The sequence below is a fragment of the Erythrolamprus reginae genome, chromosome 1 (genome assembly GCF_031021105.1).
Source record: "Erythrolamprus reginae isolate rEryReg1 chromosome 1, rEryReg1.hap1, whole genome shotgun sequence".
Classification (NCBI taxonomy): Eukaryota; Metazoa; Chordata; class Lepidosauria; order Squamata; family Dipsadidae; genus Erythrolamprus; species Erythrolamprus reginae.
The window spans coordinates 306748409-306773008 of NC_091950.1; positions in this window are offsets into that span (position 1 = coordinate 306748409).

Here is a 24600-nt window from a genome sequence, read left to right on the forward strand (position 1 = left end):
GAAATGGCAGGTCTTGCAAAACATGCATTGTGATGTCAGAGCTGATCTTAATGAATACAGTTAATTCATCTTGGGTCACTATACCATCTAGTGGTTTTGAAAGCCTGATCTAGTAGCTCTAACTTTGATATCTTTTTAATTACAGCTAGTCCTTGAGATATGTCTGGCCACTTAATAGCAGTTCAAAGTTATGACAGACCCCTTAAAAGCTACCTGCGAATCTTTTTCAAACTTATGACTGTAAGATCAGAGATGGGTTTCAGCAGGTTCTGACCAGTTTTGGAGAATCGGTAGTGGGAATTTTGAGTAGTTCCTAGAATCAATAAATGCCATCTCTGACTGGCCCCATACCCATCTATTCTCTGGTTCCTGAGTCCCAGCTGATTGGGAGGAAATGGGGATTTTGCAGTAACCTTCCCCTGGAATGGGGAGGGAATGGAGATTTTAAAGTATCCTTCCCATGTCATGCCCACCAAGCCACGCCCACAGAAGCAGTAGTAAAAAAAAATGAAACTCACCATTGTGTAAGACCCTTCTGGTCATTTGCTTTTATAACTTCCCAAAGCAATGCTGCAATACCCTGTCTCTTTCCACCATCCCACCTCAAATAGGACCCCATGCCGCTTAGGCCTGCTTCCCTTGCCTTCTGCAAGCAGCCACCATTTTCAGCGCTGACAATCACTTGTGGAAATGGCATCTGCTTTTGGAGCTATCTGCCCCAATCAGCTGGCTGTCAGGAGATTGTAAACCTCTTCTAGGCAGCTTCAGGACAAATTTCCTCAAACTTTTCCTTTTGTTAACCCCCTCCAGGGGTGGGCTACTGCCTGGACGGGGGGGGGGAGATGGACGCAGTGGGGTAGCGAAAATGGAGCTCCACCCCTAAGCACCCAATTTGCACTGAAATATGTTGAAAGAAAATACAGGGCATCCTGCATAAACTATGCCCACAGTGTGGTAGTAAAATTTTTTGTAGCCCTTCACTGACTCGCTCCCTCCCTCTGAAATGGACATTTCTTCAATAAAGAAACCAAAAAAAGCTTGGAGGAACAGACTTCTTGATCTTTCACTCCAAATTAACTGAAACTAAACTCTCTGCCTCTAACTCTCTAATCTCAGTCTCTTTTAACCACTTAATTTGCTAAATTTACTCCAGGCCTGGAAACAGGTTGACAAAATCTATAAGTTATTTACCTTGATGAGTCACTGCCAGAACCAAGAGAGAAGAAAGGAAGGAAGGAAGCAAATAAAATCTTTCTGCAGCTTGTTTGCCTTGAGGATCTGAAGAAAAAGTTACAATCCAGAGAAAAAGTGGCAGAATCAACATGTACCAAATGGCTACAGCAGAAGGTAGGTCCTGAAGATAGCCAAAAGCTTGGAAACCTCTGGAAGTTTGTCCTGAAGCAGTTGCTTTGCATGGAGGCGGCTGACTTCACCAGAGCTAGCAAGAGCTGGGAGAGGTATGCAGTTTCCCAATAACTAGGGGCAAAGGCCCTGCCCACAAACATGGCTTCATCAGTCAAGCATGGAGGCTTGTTTGGAAGCTTCTCTGGCACTGGAATGCAATGCTAGGGCCTAATTTGCAAAGTTTTTTCCTGCCTCCTTTATGGACCCAACTGGGAGGCTTGCTGGTACCCCAGGCTTGTTTAATGACCTATGCATTTAACAATGGCATCAGGGAGAGCAAGAGCCAGGGTCATTAAGCAAGTATCTCTCTGCATTGGTTGCCGATCGGTTTCCGGTCACAATTCAAAGTGTTGGTTATAAAGCCCTTCATAGCATCGGACCAGAATATCTCCGGGACTGCCTTCTGCCGCACGAATCCCAGTGACCAGTTAGGTCCCACAGAATTGGCCTTTTCCAGGTGCTGTCGACGAAACAATGTCGTCTGGTGGGACCCAGGAGAAGAGCCTTCTCTGTGGCGGTCCCGACCCTCTGGAATCAACTCCCCCTGGAGATTAGGACTGCCCCCACCCTCCTTGCCTTTCGCAAACTCCTAAAAACTCACTTCTGTCATCAGGCATGGGGTAATTGATTCCCCTGGGCTGCTTTCGCTTTATGCATGGTCTGTATGAGATGTATGACTGTTTTTATATTAAGTGTTTTAAATTGTTTTAGTATTGCAGTTGTATTGTTTTTGTTGTGAGCCGCTCTGAGTCCGGCATACAAATCTAATAAATAAAATAAATAAATAAATAATAGTTGTCACCACTTTTGATTGTGATGAGCAGGCTCCATTATAGTGACAGCTGGAGGACTTCCTGTATTCTTGTTCTTAAAACTGTACCAGAATTTAGACTGTCTCAATAGCATCACCATTTTCAACTTCTACTTCTTTTACTTGTTAACAAACTGAACTTTTTCTAGTTAGTAATAAACAGGGAAAGAAAAACCCTAAAAGAACCTAATATACTAAAAATGTAAAATGTAAATGTCACAAATTTATCCCATATTTAAAAATGTATCAAATTGTGTTTTAAAATTGCCTTTTCTTAAAACGTATCATGGAACCTGCACTAAGGGAAACAGACTGTATTATTTTTTGAAGATAGCTTTTTCAAAAACTGGATAAATGTATCATTTCCTGAATCCAGTCTTAGATATTTGGATAATAGCCCTATTTCAATTTCTCATTAAAATTATTTTGATTCTTTCTCATGCCCAATATAACCAATACTCCTTAAAATGGTAAGATTTCACTATTTTGGATCATAATTTAAAATTACATTGACATATTTAATTTGAAAACATTTAGTATATATGAAACATCTACATCTGTTATATTTTCAAAAAGAAATCAAAATGGGACCTAATTATATCATACTTTTTAATGTACATCTTACATTATCAACACACACACACTCTTGTATTGATACATTTTTCAGAAGTCTAATAGAGTAAGAATAATTTTTTTTATGAATTTAAAATTCAAATCCAAAAAAGCAAAGTTTTTAAGCGCTCATTCATGTTTCATTATTGGGTACTGAAAGTCTTTCATAATATTTCATAAAACAAAAATATCAGTAATTTCAACTTTAAACATATTTGCAATGTCGCACATGATCTCAAACTCAGTTGTAATTTCAGAACTAGATTCAATTTCAAAAAATGATAGCATCTCAAGTTAATGCATAGGATGCATATTAAAAAATCAAAACACACTTAAGTTAATTATATTGCTATTGATTTGCATTAAGCAAAGAAAGTTCCATATTGTTGAAAAATTATGAAACAATAATTACAAAATAATTGAATTAATGTGTCTATTTTAGTATGTAGTATCATTATTTCCAAAGACTATCTTATCACCTATTTTTAAAGCAGAGTTTTTCCGTAAAATTAAATATTCATGAGACCCAGCATCAAAATCCAATCTTCATTCCCTTAGGGCCTAAACATGTTTAACTGCATGTAAGACAGGAAATGAAAACAAGTTTTTTCTTTGGCTTATATTGATCTGAGTAATTGCCAAGATCTAAACAGGGATACATAACAACTTTTGAATAGAATCCATAGAGATTGATATCCAGTTAAATTCTCATTCCACATAAATATAGACAATCAAATGATATTTTTTAAAGTCTGGCAAATTAAAATTTCCTTCATTGTGACATTGTAGCAATTTAGCCAATAAAATTTTTGGCAGCCTAAGTTTCCTTAGCTCAATAAGATAGGGGAAAAACACTATTTTGAATTAACACCAGAATGCCTCAAAATTTATATTGAGGAGTAATATTAATTTCATTAATCTTAAATTTACCCACTAATTAAATGGAATTTTAATCCACCAACTACAGGTGGTTCCAACTAGGAATAGAATTTCTGTCACTAAGCAATGTGGTCAGAAAGAACAATGTTACAAGATCAGAGCCAGAGATGGCTGTTGGGCAAAGAGAGTTTTGTGCACATAAAAAGTTAACCCACCAAGTAGCCACAGTTAACCACTATACCTAATTGAAGTCTTCAATGAAACACAGCAGCAAGCTTTCTTGTAAAAATATATTTTACTTTTTCTTTTATCAAACTGCTTCTCTAAATAAACTATCATACAATACTTTCATATAACTCTTATAATATCCACCACTGCAACCAGTAAGCACTAATCACTAAATTACAAACTATTCTATAACAAACCATCCACTGTATCAAACCACTCTCTGTAAAAAACCACACCTATGCAAAGGTGTTCCTCTTTATATAGGTTACAGCCAATCAGGTTGCAGAACAATTAGCAAACCCATGATTACATGCTGATTATGGTTTACATCAGCCTCTCCCATGGTTACAAACCATTTACTTGCATTGTGATATTACCTTCAGAAATGAACTTATTTCTGACAATGGCTACTGTTTGGCAGGTGATACATGGCTTGGGATACATGATATGACTACAGAGGGTTTTGGTAGGGTGGTGCTAAGCAGGGAACCATGAGTGATTTCCTGTATCACAAGACAACTCTCACCCACAGCAGTGGCTTTTAATCTTCCCTGCCAGTTCATTGCTTTTGGTTTTGGAAATCTAACAAGAAAGATCCCAAATGGTGATTGTGTGGTCATGGTATGCTGCAACCATCATACATGCAAGCTGGTTATCAGGCATCCATATTGTGACCACATGAGCACAAAGATGCCATGAACTTCAAGGACTAGTGCTAAGTGCCATTTTAAATTTGAGAAGTCACTGAACAAATGTCAATAAATAAGGACTACTTGTAATATCCATAGAAATCTTATTTATAACATTTGACATATTCCTTTCTACATATTATAAGTCTTTTGGTATCTTTAATCCTAAACATTTAATGTATTTATAGATGTAACATGTACAATTTAATATATAGCACATTAAATTGATCTAGTGATCAGAAAAGAAAATGGTTTTTTTAAATCCAATTAATCTTATATACTGAATATTTCCCAACCAATTGAACTATTCTATACCAGCGTAGACAACAATATATAATAATGATCCAGAATTGGCATAAAAATAATTAATACTGTACTGTGAACCCACCATTGTAGCAAAAGGTAATGATAACATGTTAGTGGAAAAGGTACTGTAAGTTATATAGCACATTAAATTGTAGGTGCTCTGCGGCTTTGATTTTTGCCTCTGAAACCAAATTATGCCTTCAGAGATAGGATCTTTTGATCTGTTGCTGGAAGATTCAACTAGCATTTTGATCAAGTAAGGTATTTCTATTTTGCAGTGGATGGGCTACAGAAACGGGTCACAAATGTCAATAAGCATCAAGTGAAACTGGTAAAGTTTATGCTTTTGTTTTGAAATGTCACAAGAATTTTGACTGGGTGATTTATTTATTTACTACATAGTTAGAAAACAAAATCTGATTAAACTTAAACTTAAACTTAATTAATCTCCCACCCTCCTTTTTTCCCGCTGACCTTTATTATGTTTATGTTCAGTTGGACTGAGTGTGTATGATTGTATAACAGATAAGTTTTTATAACAATGTATTTTAAATTAGTTTTTTAAAGTTTTTAACATTAGATTTGTATTTATATTGTATTGCTGTTATGTTGTGAGCCGCCCTGAGTCTTCGGAGAGGGGCGGCATACAAATCTAATAAATTATTATTATTATTATTATTATTATTATTATTAAAAGTTAACACTGAAATCCAAACTATATGAAAAGACCACCTACAAGGATTTCATAAACCAATTTTGTATCAGTATCTATTATGGTCTGTACAGTGGTCCCTCGATTTGTGCGTTCTTGATTAGCGCGAAACGCTGCAACGCGGTTTTTCAAAAGATATTAATTAAAAAAATAAAATATTAAAAAATAAAAAATAAGTCCACGCTTGTTCTCTCTCTCTTTCTCTCCCTGTTGCCGGCGTGGTATATGAGAGAGAAAGAGAGAGGCAGAGGTCGGGCGCATTACCGGGAGGTGGAGGCGGCGTGGGGACGCTGGGTGCCGGGGACTCCGAGGAGGGGGTGGACGTCTGTTCCCTGAATGGAGACCGCCGGCCGCTCAATCGGGCCGGCAGGGAACAGAATGGAGCCTTCTGCGGCGGGGCTGGTAAGGGGGGGAGCCGAGGGGGGAGCCGAGCCCAGCCCCGTGGCATTCGCTTTCCTCCCGCCGGCAACGGAGTCCGGCGCTGGGGCCATGCGGGGCCGCTCATCCAGGGGGGTGTGTGTGGACTGGCAAGCGGCAAGCGGCAAGTGATCTGGCGGGAAGACCAAGGGAAGGTTCCTTCAGCCGCCCAACACCTGATCCGCTCCGCAGCGCGGCAGCAGCGAGGAGCCGAAGATGGGGTTTCCCCTTTGCCTTTACCCCATCTTCGGCTCCTCGCTGCTTCCACGCTGCGGAGCAGATCAGCTGTTGGGCGGCTGAAGGAATCTTCCCTTGGTCTTCCCCGCCGCCCACACGCAAACTCCACCATCTGCGCATGTGCGGCCATGAAAAAAATGGCGCACATGCGCAGATGGTGGTTTTACTTCCGCATCCACTATAACGCGGAAATCGGTTAGCGCGGGAGGTCTTGGAACGTAACCCCCGTGCTAACCGAGAGATCACTGTACATAGATCAGACTCAATATCCTCTAAGGGTGATAGTAATGATTCAAATTTTCAGATTTCTTCAGGCTGATCTCTTAATAGCAATATCATTTAGACTTATACAGTGGTACCTCTACCTAAGAACGCCTCTACTTGCAGACTTTTCTAGATAAGAACCGGGTGTTCAAGATTTTTTTTGTCTCTTCTCAAGAACCACTTTCTACTTACAAACCGGAGCCTCCAAAACCGTAACCAGAAAAGGCAGGGTGAAGCCTCCATGGGGCCTTTCTAGGAATGTCCTGGGAGGAAACAGGGCCAGAAAAGGTGGGGCGAAGCCTCCATGGGGCCTCTCTAGGAATCTCTGTCGTTTCCCCAATTGCACACATTATTTGCATTTACATTGATTCCTATAGGAAAAATTGCTTGTTACAAACTTTTCTACTTTAGAACCTGGTCACAGAACAAATTAAGCTCTTAAGTAGAGGTACCACTGTATACCACTTGATAGTGCTTTTACAGACCTTTCTTAGCAGTTTACAGAATCAGCATATTGCCCCCAACAATCTGGGTCTTCATTTTATCCACCTCGGAAGGATGGAAAGCTGAGTCAACCTTGAGCCACTGGTGAGATATGAACTGCTAAATTACAGCTAGCAGTTAGCTGAAGTAGCCTGCAGTGTTACACTCTAACCACTGCGCCACTCTGGTCTGTGGAGCTAACTAAGAATCTGCTACTACTGAAATGAATTAGTTATGTGTGCCAGTCTGGATGTACCTTGATTCAAAAATTGTTCTGTGATGCCGTTTCACCCAGTTAAAGATTATTTATTTATTTACTTATTTATTTGATTTTTGATGCCGCCCTTCTCATTAGACTCCGGGCGGTTTATAACATGTTAGCAATAGCACTTTTTAACAGAGCCAGCATGTTGCCTCCACAATCCAGATCCTCATTTTACTCACCTCGGAAGGATGGAAGGCTGTCAACCTTGAGTCAGTGATGAGATTTGAACCGCTGACTTGCAGATCTAGTCAACTTTAGTGGCCTGCAGTACTGCACTCTACCTGCTGCGCCACCTCAGCTCTTATATCATACAGAGTTTCACTAGTATAGACCCAAGTCTTAATGAAAACTTGAATGTAACTCTCTTAAAAACGAGGTGTCCTTTTCCATGAATGCAGACAGGAAGTATGCTACTTGCTTTTGTTACAATGAGACTTGCATTCTCCCCAGGGAAGAAACCCTATTCTCTTCAGCAGCTGTGTGGTAATGGGACCTTTCAAATAAAATGCAAGAATAGCTTCCTTCCTTCCTTCTTTCCTTTCCTTCTTTCTTTCTTTCCTTCCTTCATTCTTTCCTCCCTCCCCCCACTCTCTATATAGATACAAAGACATAAATATTTTTCTGCACAGTCACCTGGTATACCCAAATATGGGAAGGAGCATTCTGCTAAAAGCACTGTCTAAACAAGGCAAGCAGCCCAAGTTCGAACCCTAGAAGGGTATGGTTAGCTGATAAGAGCTAAATAGCTTGAAATAGATCTATAGTAGCCTCCCTTTATTTCTTTATCAGTTATTTGTAAGTTTGAATATATTTATTTATTTGATTTGTATGCCACCCCTCTCCACACACACACGTATGTATGTATGTATGTATGTATGTATGTATGTATGTGTCTGTCTGTCTGTCTGTCTATATATCTATCTATCTATCTCAAAGTTAATTACAGGAGGGAAGAAAGGGTGTGGCCCTACTACACGTGCAATGACTAAACTGAACAGCATCACATAAAAACAAGCATCTCTCCAATGGAGATTTTACACTCTGATGAAGTCAATAGGGATTGAGAGGAGAGAGGGGGGGAGAGGGAGAGAGAGAGAGAGGGCTTCAGCATCAGCCGTCCGGGCCGGTCATAAGTCGAGGACTTTGCGTTTCTGGTGGCATTGTAAGTCGAGAACATAACTACAAACACATACACAGACAGAGGGGGGGAGAGAGAGAGATTTGCAGTGGTTAGGAATAGGTAAAGAAATCCAGTGGGGTGGATGAGAAGTACAATTCAGAGAGCACTCAACCACACTTAGCAACCTCTTCTCTCTTTCACGGGGCCGAGGTGGCCGCTAATCAAGGGGGCTTGCTTCGGTGACGGGCACCGCCTGCCTGCTTTCCTTTACCTGAGCTTGCCTCTGCAGCAAAGGCCCAGCAGCCGGCAGTAGAGAGCGCCGCGCGCTCGGCCTGAGCCGGCGTCCACTTCCAGAGACAACAGCCCCCGCCACTTCCTCAGTTGGGGAGGAAGGTAGCAGAAGCAAAGGCAGCCAAGCTCCCTGACGCGCCCCTGGGAGAGCTGGCAGGCGCCGGGGGACCCTTCCTTCCGCCAAGCGAGGCCGCCCTTCATTTCCCTCTGACGGCTGCCGCTATTTGCAAATAGCAGCCCAGCCAAAACGGCCGCTGTCCGGGGGGGGGCCGACTCCTCTCCCACATCTCCCCCTCCTCCTCCCTCGAGATCCTTGTGTGCAACTCCGCTCCAAAAAATAAAAAAAGCACCGCTAGTCTTCTCAACTTCACGGGTTTTGCGCCGCGACGCAGGCGGGGGTGGACGCGACGCCGAGGTGCCATTTCAAGAAAAGAAAGCAACAAAAAAACGGGGGGGAGGCTGGGTATGCGCGTGAGGAGAAGGGAGACGTCTCCGAAGTCTAGGGCAGAGCTAAGGTCGTAAGGAGGGATTGGGAGGGTCTCCCCTCCTAACCTCTCCCCTCCATCTTTCCTTTCAGCCCCCCTCCGCGCCGCCCCGCGTGCTTCAAACTGAGCCGAGCAGGGAGCGGCGGCGGCGGCCGTTGCCTTGCAAACGTTGAGAGACAGCGCCTGTCATGCTTCTGAGCAACAGCCAGCTCCCTTCTTTCCCTCCTCCTCCTCCTCCTCCTTCTGTTGCTGTGCTGCATTGGGAATAGCCGCGTTGCCATTGAACGGCGGGACCGAGGCAAAGCGGAGCCCCCGAACGAGCGCTGACGAGAGGGCTCGAGCTCGCCGTTATCTTGAGGCGAAAGAAAACAAGGAAAGGGGAGTGGGGTGGGTTTACTGATTAAGCGGGGCGTGAGAAAAGAGCAGACGCGGAAGAAACAGAGAGAGGGAAAGCGAGGGAGTGTGTGTCAGACTACAGAAGGGGGCTGAGCTCGCTTGCTTCTCGCCTTCCCACCTTGCCCGGATGGCTGGATGGAGCGAGAGCTGAGCGTTCCGGCTGGCCAACAAACTTGCAAAGGCCGTCGGATGCCTTTGGGAAACAACGCCGCCGCCGCCGCCTCCGGGCTTGCTGGATGCCGGGACACAATTCCCGCCCGCGCCGCTTTGCACGAGGGGCGGGAGGGCGCCGAAGGCGTTTGCTGGCGCGGCGGCTGCTGCTGCTGAGGCGATCCTAATGTCCGCCCCTTCCCGGGACGCAATGGCGGCGGCGGCGGCGGCAGATAGGAGCCCCTTGAATCCTGCCCAGGCTCGCTTAGCCTCTCCCACCATCTGATTGGATACGGCTGGGCTCTGCGTGGGACTGCGGGGCTGCTGCGAGGGCTCGGGGAAAAACCATGGGTTACTGCAGCGGCAGGTGCACGCTGATCTTTATCTGTGGCATGCAACTGGTAAGTGAGTAAGCCGGGGCTGCTGCTTCGGCTGCCCCTTTTTAATCGTCTGCCCCCCATCCCCTCCCTCCGATCCGAAGGATCTCTCGCGAAAGAAAGTGTGCAAAAGAGGGGTGGGGACCTTTCAGGGTGATGGTGATGTGCTAAGGCGAGGAAAGCAGAAATTAGAAGAAAGATAACCTGAAGTGGGGCGATGCTGTAGGTACTCGCCAAATGGATTTCACCTGAGGCAGGGGTAGATTTTTTGTGTTCTTTGATATTCCGATTCGGTGCTCTTTAAATCGGGAGCGAGTCTCCTTGAACCGGAGTGGGTTGCTTTCCGAGTGTTGGGAAGCAATTGTTGTGTTAAAAAAGTGACACCTCTTTGCCATTGGAAGGTCCGCCAACTCAGAAAGAGAGAGAGAGAGATCTGGGATCTTTTCTAAAGCTGAGTGGTTTTTTTAAAAAAGGGAATTGGACTTCGAAGAAATTGCCACGGAAGGTGTATTTTAGGAAGGCAGGGAAAAAGTTAACTTCAGGGAGGCTCTTAAAGCTTGGAATTGGTTCTCCTTCATTAAAACGGGTGGACGCTTTGCGATCGTGATTATAATGAAGTGGTGAGAGAGCCTGTGCTTAGGGCTTAAGTAGCTGCATAGTTTTTAAGTGGGTGGTAAAAGCTCAGATTTTACCGGACCGTGTAATTTTATTGGGAGGATGAAACTGCCTTGGCCACAAATTGTAAAGGAGATAACTAGCAAATAACTGTCTCAAGTCTCTGACCTTGTGTGCCAGAGATTCCAACTGCTGTAGTTTTGCTGAATACTTTGGTAAGTGTTTTCAGAGATGCAGTTCCAATTAGGCAAACGGTTTGTGAAGGTATCTTGATTGAATGAATTAGGTGGAACAGGTTGTGAAATAGTTTCCTACAATTGCAGTTCTGTCTGTCCTATTTGCATGGGATTGGGTGATTTGAACCTCTTGCATAGTTATAAATGAGTGAGAAAAGCAATTAACCTTGAGAACAGCAACACATTTTCTAATAGTTGGTAAGGTGCCATTTAAGGTGCTTTATTTTCTCGGAATGACAGGTGGTTAAAAAGATAGTCTGGGAGAAGAAAATGGCCAGTGATAGGTGCATAGTCTAGGAGGGTGTTTCAGTGAATCTATCAACTCTCAGTTGTGTGTGGTGGTATCTAAATCTTGTTCTTCAGAAGCATTTGTTTTGCTTATTTACATGCAATTTTTAGTGGGGAAATACTGTATCAATATTTGCTTTTACATTAAACTGTTTTGAAAAGCCTGGAACATTATCAACAACATGTATAGCTGGCTATTTCAAATCTTTATTTTTTTCCTTTAAGTCAGTGTTCAGGTCTTGTCCTGTGGAATCAAGTAGGAGGATGAGTTAGTTTGTTGTAACCAGGTGTTTCTGGGGAAAGAAGAAAATGCTATCAAAATGCTCTGTTTCTTTGTCCCAGACATCTAATGTTAGTGGGTTTGGTTTCCTTGTCTTTTTGGCCCAATATAGGAGAACCTATGTACACAATCATTGATTAATTTAAAATGTGCCAAAATTTACTTGAGCTAAATGGGGCATGACACAAAGTTGTACAGTTTCCCTGTTTCAAAGTTCATGAAATAGAATATTAGGCCAATTGTAAAGTTTTTAAAATAGAATATAAGGCCAATTGTATAATGTAATTCTTGAATTCATGGCATTAGTTTAACTCTCTTGACTCCTGCTAAGCAAACGTTAATGCCATATAGCACTGATCCATTAAAAGAGAGAGAGAGGAGAAAACTGATTGTTTGATAGCTCAATTGCTTTATATCCTTGGACAACTATATGTTACATATATTCCAAAATGTTACATATATTCCAAAATGTTGAATACTGTTGGGAAATGTTTTCTTCCTTATTGGATCGGTTTTCATTATTTGAATCATGAATCATTTCACTGTGACTGATCTGTACAAGACACTGATGCATTGGAGCATCTATTGTATTATGATATTTATTAATTTTTTTTAAGTTTATCTCAACCTTTCCAGGATTATTAAGACTGTTATGAACTTTACTTTTTTTCAGCATGCCCTAAAAAATTAAAAATGTATATAGAACAGGAATCTTCAGAAACATACATACATTGATTCAAAGACATACTGCATATTGATTTATCAGGCAGTTTTGATTAATTGTGTTTTTCTGGTGAGTTTTTGCATAGTTGCTAAGTGCATTTCAGAATTTCTGGGTTGAGAAAACCACCTGCACAGAAAGAGTTAAACATATAATATTTACCATATCCTTGTTTGTGGATTGTACAAGGCAATCTACTTTTAGACCAAATGTTTATGATGCAATAATTATATCATAGTTGTATGGGTGGAGGTCAAGAAGTTATAATCTTCCACTTACATATTTTCCCACTGCATCTTCTGCCTTCTTTTTTCTTGCTGTTAAAAATTCATTAAGGGGAAAAGAAGAGCTGCAAATTGACACTTGATTGATAGTGCTGGTATGAAATCAGCATACCCAGGGGTAGCAAGGGAGCTGGACCAGGTCATCTCTGCATTCCTTCCACTAACACTGCTTGCTATGTATTCAGTTCATGATCAGTTGCTAGAAACCCATCTCTGACAAGATAGATTATAAAATAAAACACAAGAAATAAAAATAGCTAAAGACAAAGAAGGATTTGAAATGTAAAGGAGTTCAAACATTCTGAAGTTTGTATGCAAACAGTTTATCATGATTGCGCTTTTTAAAAATGTACTTCATAATATCAAAATATTGATGCTCATAGATGTATAATTGATCTATTTTAACCTTGATCAAATAAACCAACTTCATTCTTCCCTTTACTATTAACAGTCTTGATCTATTAGTGTTCAGATAATAGCCTAGAATTTGATTTCTTTTCATTTTTGTCTTTATCCCTTATTACAAATTCTTCAGAGCGATACATCTCTTCTGTAAATCTGATAAAATTATCTAGGTCACCATCTTGGTTTATTATTTGTATATCCCTTTTAATTATTAAGAAATTAGTTGGTTTCATTTATATATTCAATATAGCATCTTTTACTATGTAATTGTTATAACCTGTTATCTTAAAATCCACTTTCAGAACAGTCTCAGTCTTGTCATAGTCTCTCTATAGAGCCAGGCATTCTTAAAATTAACTTCTTAGGTCATTTTTCAAACGTCTCTTTCAATATGTCTAATTTTATAATATTTTACCTCCTTTTTTATTGGTCACATGTAGTCAAATTAGTGACATTTTAGTATTCTTCTTTAAATTGTGATATTTAATTCCTTCAAAAGTAACTTCCACAAGGAGTCTGCCAGCAAATGGGCAGCCTATAAATTGAAATAATAATAAATAATTAATAAATAAACATGACTGGTCCTCACATTTATGACTGTTGTAGCATCCATGTGGTCACGTGATCAAAATTTGGTAACAGGCATGTATGTAGGATGGTTGTAGCATCTTGATATCATGTGATCTGCATTTCCGACTTCACCAGAGCTTCCAACACACAATGTCAATAGGGGAAGACAGATTTGCTTACAGACTGCAGGAGTTGCTTAACAACCATGATGTTATAACCTCAGCAAAAAAGATGGTAAAATCAGGCACAGTTCATTTAAACACATAGCGATGGAAGTTTTGGTCCCATTTGTGATTGTAAGTTAAGAATTACCTTAGTATCCAACTTTCAAAATTTCATCATTTTTTTTAGAAGATTCAAAACAACAATATTTTTCTATGGGAAGGATTCCTATAATTAATTGCAAACTTGTTATTTCACTCTATCTGGAGCCTCACTCCATTTGTCACTTTCCAAAATCAAAATTTCTGGTCACAGTTTCTTCCACCTGAGTGATTACAATATAGGTTTCTCTTTCCTTGTTGCTTTGATCTGTTTTGTTTTTGGTTTGTTATTTTTGCTTTTCTGTTCAACTGCATTTTGCTTATACTGGCTTTTACTGGTAAGTTGCCCAGAGGCATTTAGTAAAATAAAGGCATTTTTGGCACAGACCAAAAAGTATTTTGGTAGAGTTATATACAGTATAGGAAATTGTCAAAAGAAGAAAACATGCCTTCTGTCCATTTTGAGAATTGGGTGTGTCCAGTGAAACATGAAAGTTGAGTTTGGTAGAGATTGTACTGTAGTAAAAGAAAAAGAGATGGACTCAATTATAAATAAATGTGTGTTGAAGGAACAGAAATGAAATAAAAAATTAAGTGACCAGTACAAGAACAGTACACCAAAATGATTTGGCCGCATAGAATAAATAAGTGGGAATTGTAACGCAAATTGCAAAATCCAAGACGAAAATGTGAATGGGATGAAAGGGAGGGTGAAGACTAAGATACAGTTGAGGGAGTGAATCAGATTTTCAAAACAGGGAAAAAGCTAAAGAATAAAAGACAATGTATGAAGTGGTGCATGAGTCTAGTAGAAGCTGAGATAGCTTGTAAGACTATAGTTATGGAGGACTATAATGAATAACGATGTGGTGAATTGGTTTAGTTAATACTATACTTCCTTCTCTTTTTCTTATGCGTTTACCCCCCTTGATTTATTCTTTTTCTTTTCTAGGTTCTATGTATTGTTATTTATCCTGAAAGAGAATAGATTGATATGATTATGTCTTTTTTTAAGTAGAGAAACTGCTAGCCACTGAGATCATCTATCTCTATCATCTCCCTCCCCTCCCTTTCATAAATACTGGATTCAGAAACCCTATGTGTGTGTGTGTGCCTATTTGTTTAGACTAAGTTTATCCTTATCCCCAAATGTTGTGAACCTACATTGAAATCAGCAATGTTTCTATTTAGTCTTTCACCAAGTGTCTATTCATGATTTGCTACCATTCTAGAACTAGCAGGTGGAACCTAGAGGTAGAATTATTACACATTGTATTACATATATTGTATTACATATATGTATTACATATATTTGTAAGATTTTCAGATTTCTTCAAGTTTTATATAGACTTTCAAAAGCCCAGATGTCAAGCTGGGATATTTATATTGTCCAATTATTAGATCCCAAGGGATAAAATTGATCTTAGAACATCCCTGGATCAATTAATCCAAAAAAGGACAAAACAATTAAAATATTTGGTTTGGTTTTTTAAAAAAAAATCAGTACTGTATTGGTAAGTGGTCCAAGTCAATGCTATACTGATTCTACTGGCATTGAAGATAATTAGTATGTTAACACACCCGGTGCCTACTTATTAATATATGTTTTCCACTAACTAATTTAATGATACTGCTTGTTTGGGCTTAGTCTAATTTATTACAACATAAATTAGACTAAGCCCAAACAAGCAGTATCATTCAAAACTGTCTGGAATTGAAATATAGCTGTAGGCTGAAGGACATGTCCAGCAAAACTAACTAGATATTTTCTGTAATTGTATAATTGCTGGAAAAGTAAGTATAAAATGGTTCGCTTTTAGGCTGAAAAACAAAATTACGATGTCAGTGAAAAATGATGGTCTTCCTGTATATGAAAAATGAGCACAATATGTAAAATACAGTAAAGTCTAATTTGGTGCAGTCTTTAGCGGTTGTATTAGCACGATCTTGAAGGTGAATGTGATTATCTAGACCAGAATTTATTTCCATCAAATAGGGGTACTGCTGATTAGCTATCAGTAGGTTGTCTGCATGTCTCCTGTGATCTGGCTGAATGGACTTTCCAGTTCATGGAGAAGCAGGGAGTTGAGGTGGGCCCGGCTTCCTCTGCTCCATTAACAAGGCATTCATGTAAGCAGGGCAGAAGCATGGAAGCTGCTGTTACGGAGCAAAGCAGCTGTTCTAGCTTGGCAAAGAAAAGCAAGGTGCTTCATTCAAAGCCTCATTGAAATAGAACAACTCTTCAGAGATCCATATGCTCCCACAAACAGTTATTGGCCTTATGTTCCAAGAAATAATTGAATTATTTTAAGGAGATTTTAATGTTCTGCAAGTTGCTAACCACTATGGTATCTTGTTCTACTAGATTATAGCTTGCTGGCATCGGAGATTAGAATAACTTTCCTGTCCTTGTTCAGTTATCTGCAAGCTTGGTTGTATCACCTTGGCTTCCAGTTATGAGAATAAACAAATAAATCATTTTTCCACGGCATCATACCATATTTTTCAGAGTATAAGATGCATCTTTTTACCCCTCCAAAAGAGGGTGAAAACTTGGATGCGTCTCATACACCCAATGTAGCCCCAACCATCCACCCGCACTCTTTGGTCGCTACCTGCCAGCAATTTATCTCCTTGCAGCAAACAGCAGCAGAGCCTGCTTAGTACAAGCCACTGATTATCTGCCTCCAAACATTCAGCTGATTGATTGAAGTTGCTGGCAAGCCCACATGCTAAAATGAAAGTGAAACTAAAACTGCACAGAGGCAGGAAAGATCAGATTGTGCTGAAATTGACTGTTTTTTGCTGCAAGGAGGTAAGTCAATAACTTATAGAATGTTCACATTATTACACTTATTTTTAAGGCATTATTATTAACTTAACAAAATGAAGAAGCTTTTTAAAATAAATGTTTGATTTGAAAAGGCCCAAACCTATTGTATCTTCTTTTAAATAGCAAAGAATACTTCCAGAAAGCCACATCAATTTTAAATATCTGTAAAAGTGTTATCTGAAATGTAACAGTGCTCTGCTTTAATATTAAGATAAGGCAGCTGAGTTAGTCATGTTTGGAGTACTGTAGATCTGTTTATATAATTGGGAGAAATTAATGTGATTACATTCAAGAAAACTTTCTGGGATTAATATACTGTAATGATGTACACTTCTCCAATTCTTTGCCATTTCTATGGGTCAAGCACACTGTTTTTATTATTGTTGTTGTTGTTTTTATTATTATTTTATTATTGTTGTTGTGATAGATATGTTTGCAGCCTTGAGTTTCTTACAAAAATAGCAAATATGAGATATAAATGAACGTCTACAGTATTCTATACAGATTGGTATAGAGATGCTTTAATATAGTTTTATTTTTTATTCCTTATTAATCAGTTTTAGAATTTCCCTTTTTAATAGAAGCTGTACATTGATTTCATTGTCTCCGCTAGATATTTGTCATTTAATGATTATCCACAGTCTCTCTATTATGTATTGTTTTATTTTAAAAATACCATTATGGTTCACTTTGTACTTGCCAATTTTTAATGATTACACTAGTAGGAAGATGTGAATCTCTTAAGAGAGTTGTAAAGTCTATTTTGTCATAGTGAAATACCCTGAAGATGAAATATAGAGGCAGTACCCATCTACTTCACTTCCCGCACCTTCCTATAAATATCAGTTTGAGATAGAGATCCACTGTTTATTTTCTCCAAGGGAGGAATTTCTTGTTGTTTTGAGGGTCCACAACCTATATGAGGGTGCATGTTGGTGAACAATTCGTAATAAAACCATGTGGGCTACTCATTTTTATGAAATTATTTGGAGACTGTTATATATACTGTATATTTTCATGATCTGTATCTTTTGTATAAGGACTATGCAAATCCTTCAGACTGGTTACTAAGGAATGCGTGGGAGAGCATATGCAGCACCTTTCTTTAAATAATTAAAGCAGTGTCTTTTTCAAGAATCCCCTGGCTGCTTCAAAAGCTTTCCTTGTAGTCTTCAAGTGACTGAATGGACAAGTACTTTGTTGTTGGCAACTAACAATTATATAAGTGAATGAAGCAGTTACCACTTTTGTGGCAGCTCCTTAACTGTGTCTTTTAAGTATAGGTTACACAAATACATTAAGAGGTGATAATATTTATTTCCAAGCTGTGAAAATCTTTAACTGCTGATATCTGTAAATTATATTGCTATTAAATATACTGAAACAGTCCAAGTTAGAATTTCATGTTGTTTTTAATCTCACTTAGCTTGCCACTTTTTAAAACCATAGTTCAGTCTATGATCCATATGTTATCCTTATCACTTTATTTTTGGATAATTGTACTTCTGTTTTTCTGGACAACATGTTATTCTGATTGAAATATATCACACAAAATTGAATTCAAAAGCTCTAAAAATCATCTTTGAAAAATGTTCTAGGTTATAGCTTTCAAAATTAAAATTCTATATTTTAGAGTACTAAACTGATTTAAATATATTTGTAATTTATCCCTGATTTAAAATTGACTTGGTAATTATTTTATATATAGTTTTTAAACTTTATTGTGATTTTATTTGTTTATTAGACTTATGGCTCACCAGACATTTCTGACTCTGAGAGAGGCTCCAGAATAGTATGAGATTAAAAACAAACAAAACATAATGAATACCACAATATAATAAATAATAGCCCAAAGTATTAGATGGTGAGTCCTTGCACTGTCAGAACTTAGCTGAAGCTTGACTTTTTAAACAGGAAACTTTTATTCTGGATTTTCAACATCACTCCAGCTCAGTTTAAATAGAACAGCAACCAGACTTCTGAAAGTTCCTTTTATAGTGTGGCTATCAAACATCCAACTAATCACAATGCTTTTAACTTCCACTCGAAAGACCTCTTGTGCTTAGTCAATCAGGCTTTAGCATCAGCCTTCCAGCTGGTTGTAATACAAGGCATAGAAGTCCAATAAATAAATAAATAAGAACTTTGTGTTTCTGGTGGAGTTGTAAGTCGAGGACTTAACACAAGGAACAATCATTACAGAATTGCATTTCAGGAGAAATTAAGATAACCCTCTCAATCTTGCTGTTGAAATATGTTTCAAAACATATTTCAATAAAACTGTGGTAGTTTGGAAGCAGCAGATCTGCCTGATATCAGGTGCAGTGCTCTTCCAGAGAAGGTGAGTAAGTAGTGACAAGGTCCATTCCCAGATTTTCTCCAGATAACATTTTGTGGGAATTTGAAGGAGAGAATTCAGTCTTCTGCTTCTCAACAAAGGATCAGAAATCATTGGGAGAAGAGGATTCTTCAGTAACCAAATCCTGAGCCATGAGGGGCTTTGAGGTTGACAACCTGCATGTTCAATGTATTGTATTATATTTATATTTATTTATAGCCCTTCTAAAATAAATATTTCTTTTGAAAATAAATGGTTAACCTTGGAAATAAATGGATAACCAATAGAACTCTTGAAGCAGAGGTGCTACATGAGTAGATTGGCTAACAGCGGTTGAATTGTTCAACTGTTCATTTGCAGTCTGATGCAATTTCTGGGATGTCTTCAAAGACAACTCCATGTGGAGCCTATTTCATTATTCCAAACAGGAGATGAGTGACAATGAGCAAAGACTCTTGATCCCGAAATTGGTGCACAAGATGGAGCTTTGTAAATGCCCTTCCAGCCACAGCTGCCACCTGTTCTTCTTTGATAAGAGCTATGAGCCCAGAGATTCCCCAGCTTACAAATTAGCTTTGCACAAGGAAGCATAAACCTACCCAGAGCCAAGGATAGAGTATTTCTGATTGAAAGGCTTCTACACACAAATATGTTCAGTCTTATGAAATCTACTGTTTATTCCCATCTAGACCCTCCTAGCCTCCACACATCAAAGACAGAACTTTGGCCGCATATTCTTCATGGCTCATGTAGTGACTGTTCAAAGTTACAACAGCACTGAAAACAACGTAAGATTGTTTTTTCCACTTATGACCATTGCAGCAATATCATGTCACATGATCAAAATTCAGATGCTTGGCAGCTGGTTTATGTTTATTACAGTTGTAGTGTCCCAGGATCTTGTGATAACCTTTTGGGACCTTCTCACAAGCAAAGTCAATGAAGAAGCCAATTTCACTTAACAACCATGTAACTAACGTAACAAATGCAGCGATTCATTTAACATCTGTTGCAAGAAAAGTAATAAAATGGGGCAAACTCACTTAAATGTTAGCAACATGAATTTTGGGTTCAGTTGGGGTTGCAACGTGAGAACTACCTGTGCTATCTTTATCTTTTGTTGTTGTGAGTGAGAGTACAACCTTGTGAATTCCCATAAAAGAAAATAATTTTGTATGTAACACAATGAATGTCTGTGTAATTTGGGAATATCATCAGAAGATTTTAATTTGCAGAGAAGACAATTCAAGTATTTTTATATTACAGTTCTTTTGTTATAATTTGTGCCTTATGGACAATGGCATATTTAACACGGAGAACAATAGTTTATTCTCTATACACAATAAGTATGTGTGTCCAGTTGTATAAAGCTGTGACATAATCCAGTTTTATTTGATGTGTACAAACATCTTCATTTCTTTAGTTCTTTCACTGTTATATTGTCAACATTTTCCATCCTTGAATCTTGGAGTCTTCAGACTGCAGCTAAATTTATTTATTTAAGAAAAAAAAGTACACCCCATCTAATTTATCAGGCTCACATGGATAAGAAGTAAATTGGCAACCAAAATCCATATACAGTATAGTATAAATAAAAACAAAAATGCTAAAATATTTCGCCTTGGAGTTCTGGAGTTCCAAATATTTTAAAAGTGTTAGCTTTGAAAAGTTGGCTCCTAAACTATTTAAGCCCTGTTGTAGATTGAAACCTGCACTGAAATCTTCTCAATAATGGGTAGGCTATAAATACTTTAACTACATATAAACTTATGTTATCTTATGAATGTTTAATTATATGTTAGACAGAAGTAATCCAAATATCTTCAAAAGGTTATATCACCCAGAAATGTAGAGATTTTATGTGTACGTATTGCTTCATCTTTTTTGTTTAGCATATCTTGCTATCAGGTGTGGCTCACAATGTGGATAGCTATGACTGTGGTTGTGATACAGAAACTGGAACTTGCTAGCCTTTTCGTTTAGTAAGCAAGAACCAGAGTTCTACACTCCTGTTGGTGGGTGTAAGAGGCTGTCCAGAAGGGCTGCTGTTTCCAGGATCCGGGATTCCAGTAAGCTGTGGGTGACTTCTGATGCCAGCCTTTTTGGCTAGGGCACCCACTTCAGATCCAGGGTTGCTCAGGGCAGAGGGACTTCTCAAGAACTCCAGCACAATATCAACTGGCTGGAGCTCTGGGCAGCCTGTTTGGCCCTAAAATCCTTCCAAGGGGGGTTACAGCAGGGGTCGACAAAGTTGTTCAGAATCTAGGAGCCAGCCAAAAAATTTAGGAGCCAGAATTTTTTTTAAGCAAACTTGGTTTTTTGCCGAGTCTCCACCTGACATCGCTTTCACCCCCTCCCCCCCGGCGCAGGCCTGGCTCCGCCGAGCCGGCTCTGCTGTACTCCCGTCGGGATCCGAGGGGAGACCGTTAGTCAGAAACCGAAACAGAGAAGAAGGAAAGGGAGACCGGGCCGGGGACGCGGGGGAGGGGGGGAGGGGGGAGGAGGGGTTACTGGTCGGAAGTCACCGCGCACGCGGCCGGAGGAGGAATGAACAAAACCTCACGCCGGGAGGGGAGGGGCTTCCGCTTCTCTCCGAAGGCGGGTGAGCGGCCAAGATCGGAGCGTCTGTGTGCGGTGGGGGGGAGTGAAGGGGTTCGAGTAGGAGGCGGAATGGAGGCAAGGGGGGGAGGGAGAGACGCACGCAAGCGCAGGGGACGCTGGGAAAGCAGCTCGCTCCGAGGTTGATGGGCGGAGCTACGGAAGCCAAGATGTACCATTTCTGGGCGTAAACACAAGGCGGGAAAAATATACTGTATACCAGTGATTTTCAACCTTTTTTGAGCCGCGGCACATTTTTTACATTTACAAAATCCTGGGGCACACCACCAACCAAAATGACACAAATCTAATAAATAAATAAATAATAAATACATACATACATACATACATACATACATACATACATACATACATACATAAATAACCCCCTCATATATACAATCCCATGTAACATCCCCTTATAAATACAGTCAATCATCAATCATCCCTCCTGAAATTTATACCACTGTCTCATTTCTGGGTACTTCTCCTGTCTTTCCCCCTTTTCTCTCTCGTGTTTCTCATTTCTCTCTCTTCCTCCCTTTTTCCCTCATTCCTTCTCCCTCTCACTTCTCCTCTTTTTCCATCCCTATCTCTCTCCCCCCCTTATGTGTGTGTATGTATACACACTCCAACCATTTCCAAAACCAGTTGAGGGCTGGGGTTTTTTTCTCTTTTATCCTTTTCAAAAACAGGTGTGGGCTGGGGGGGTTTTCTTATTATTTGGGTGCTTTTTACCATATGCTTCAAGAATCACCTCTCTCTCTCTTTTGTTTCACTCTCCTCTCATTCTCTGCCTCAATCATTTTCTCATTTCTCCTTTTTTCTCCCCTTTTTGTTCTCATTTCTCTCACTCTCCTTTCCTCTCCCTATCTGTCTTGCTTTCTCTCTCTCTTGCTATCTTTTTCTCTCTCTTGTTCTCTTATTTTCTCTCTCTCTCTTGTTCTTTCTCTCTCTCATGCTTTCTCTCTCTTGTTCTTTCTCTCTCTGCTGCTCTCTCTCTCTTATTTTCTCTCTCTCTCTCTCTTTCCTTTCTCTCATTCCCTCTTTCTCTCTATCCTTTCTATCTCTCACTCTTTCCTTCTCTCCCTCCCTTTCTCTCTCTTTCCATTCCCTCTTTCTCTCTATCCTTTCTATCTCTCACTCTTTCCTTCTCCCCCTCTCTTTCTCTCTCTTTCCTTTCTCTCATTCCCTTTCTCTCTATCCTTTCTATCTCTCACTTTTTCTTTCTCTCCCTCCCTTTCTCTCTCTTTCCTTTCTCTCATTCCATCTTTGTCTCCTGGGGCTGACTGCGCCTGCCCTGCACCCCCCACCGCGGAGGGAAAGCATTTGGCATCGGCACCGCCAACCCCCCCCCCCTCCACAAGCAGCAAAAGCCTCTGCGACTGAGCCGGAAGGCAAACGGCGCACCCCACCGCTTAGGCTTTTGCTGCTCCTGGGGGGGGGGAGGATTTTCTCCTCCCCGCCCCCCCGGCAGCCAAACGTCGCTGGTGCAGGAAAGCAGCGTGTTAAAAGGCGCGCTGCTTTCACGGAAAACAAATCCGGCTTTCCTGGCAACGGAGGATGACAAGCAGGATGAAGCGGGGTGGAGCAACGCGAGGCTCAAGCAGGCAGCTTCCGCGCGTTTCTTTCAGCGGAAGAGGAGGAGAGGGAGCGGATCGGGCGGGCGGGGGCTGCGCCTTCTACTGCCGGCGCCTCCCCGCCCCCCCCCCAGGCAGGCAGGGGAATGGGGACTGCGCGCCCATGGAAAAGGGCACGCAGGGGGGGTATTTTGGGGTGCGCGGGTAGCGGCGGCGGCGGGCAATAGCCGGGGGGCGGCTTCTGCAAGTGGGAGCTCCAGGGCTGAAGCCTCAGCCCTGGAGCTCCCACTTGCAGGAGCCACCTCGCGGCACACCTGGCCATGTCTCGCGGCACACTGGTTGAAAAACACTGCTGTATACATACAGTACAGCAGGCAACATTTTCTAGGCGCCAGACAACATTTTCTAGGCGCCACTGGCGACCAGGCGCCTGGGTTTGTCGATCCTTGGGTTACAGGGCCACCATGTCCTCCTCCTGACATTGCCACAAAGACACACATCAGTCATCAGGGGTGGACTCGGTCAAAGCCGCTCATGAAGGAACTGGATTCCTTGTGCCAGTGGGTGGAGGCTTACCTTTTGTCGCTGAGAGCCGAGCACATAGCAGGCACCTCCAACATCAAGGTGGACTGGTTGAGTTGGGCCCGGGTTGACCAGTCAGAGTGGAGTTTGGACCCCGACCTATTCCTGGACTTAACTGAGCAGTTTGGCTGGCTGCTAATGGACCTATTTTCCTGACCAGACAATGCACAGCAGCAATCCGCAAGATACTACAGGAGTGGGCAGAGTTTCTGTTGGTGGCCCCCCACTGGCCTAGCTGTCCATGGTTTGCTGACCTGGTCAGCCTCTCAATCACTAGACCCGGTGGAGGATCCCACCGGATTGTGTCTCCCTCAGCCAGGGTCCCATGTACCATCCGGACCCCAGTGGCTGCAGTTACCTGGAAGGCATTAATGTCTGGTGCGATGAGTTCCGTTTTCACTGGCAGAGGACTGCAGGAAGCCATTGTAGTTGAAAATGAATATCAAGCTGACCATGCCCACCCTGGCCATGCTCCCCCAGCCCCCCAAGGTAAAACGCAACCCTGATGGGGCCCTCAATGAAATTGAGTTTGATACCCTGCTTTAAATCATTAAAGTGCATAGTATATTATTGGTAGAAACTACATTTAAAAAATAAAAGGGACCATCTTTTGTTTTCACTAAAAAATAAACATCATAGTGAATTGATCTATTTTTGCATATATTGCACTTAATGCATTTTTTATAATTTCTTGATTTTGGTTCATCCATTACTTATGAGAAATGTTTATCAGTTTACAGGTTTGTGAAGGTTCCAGGCATGCGTATGCATGCGTATCTTACCGTATATTTTTAGAGTCCTGTATTTTATATTTTTAAAAATTTAATTTTTATATCAAACACTCTTCTTACAAACAAAATTATGGTATAAATGATGATAAA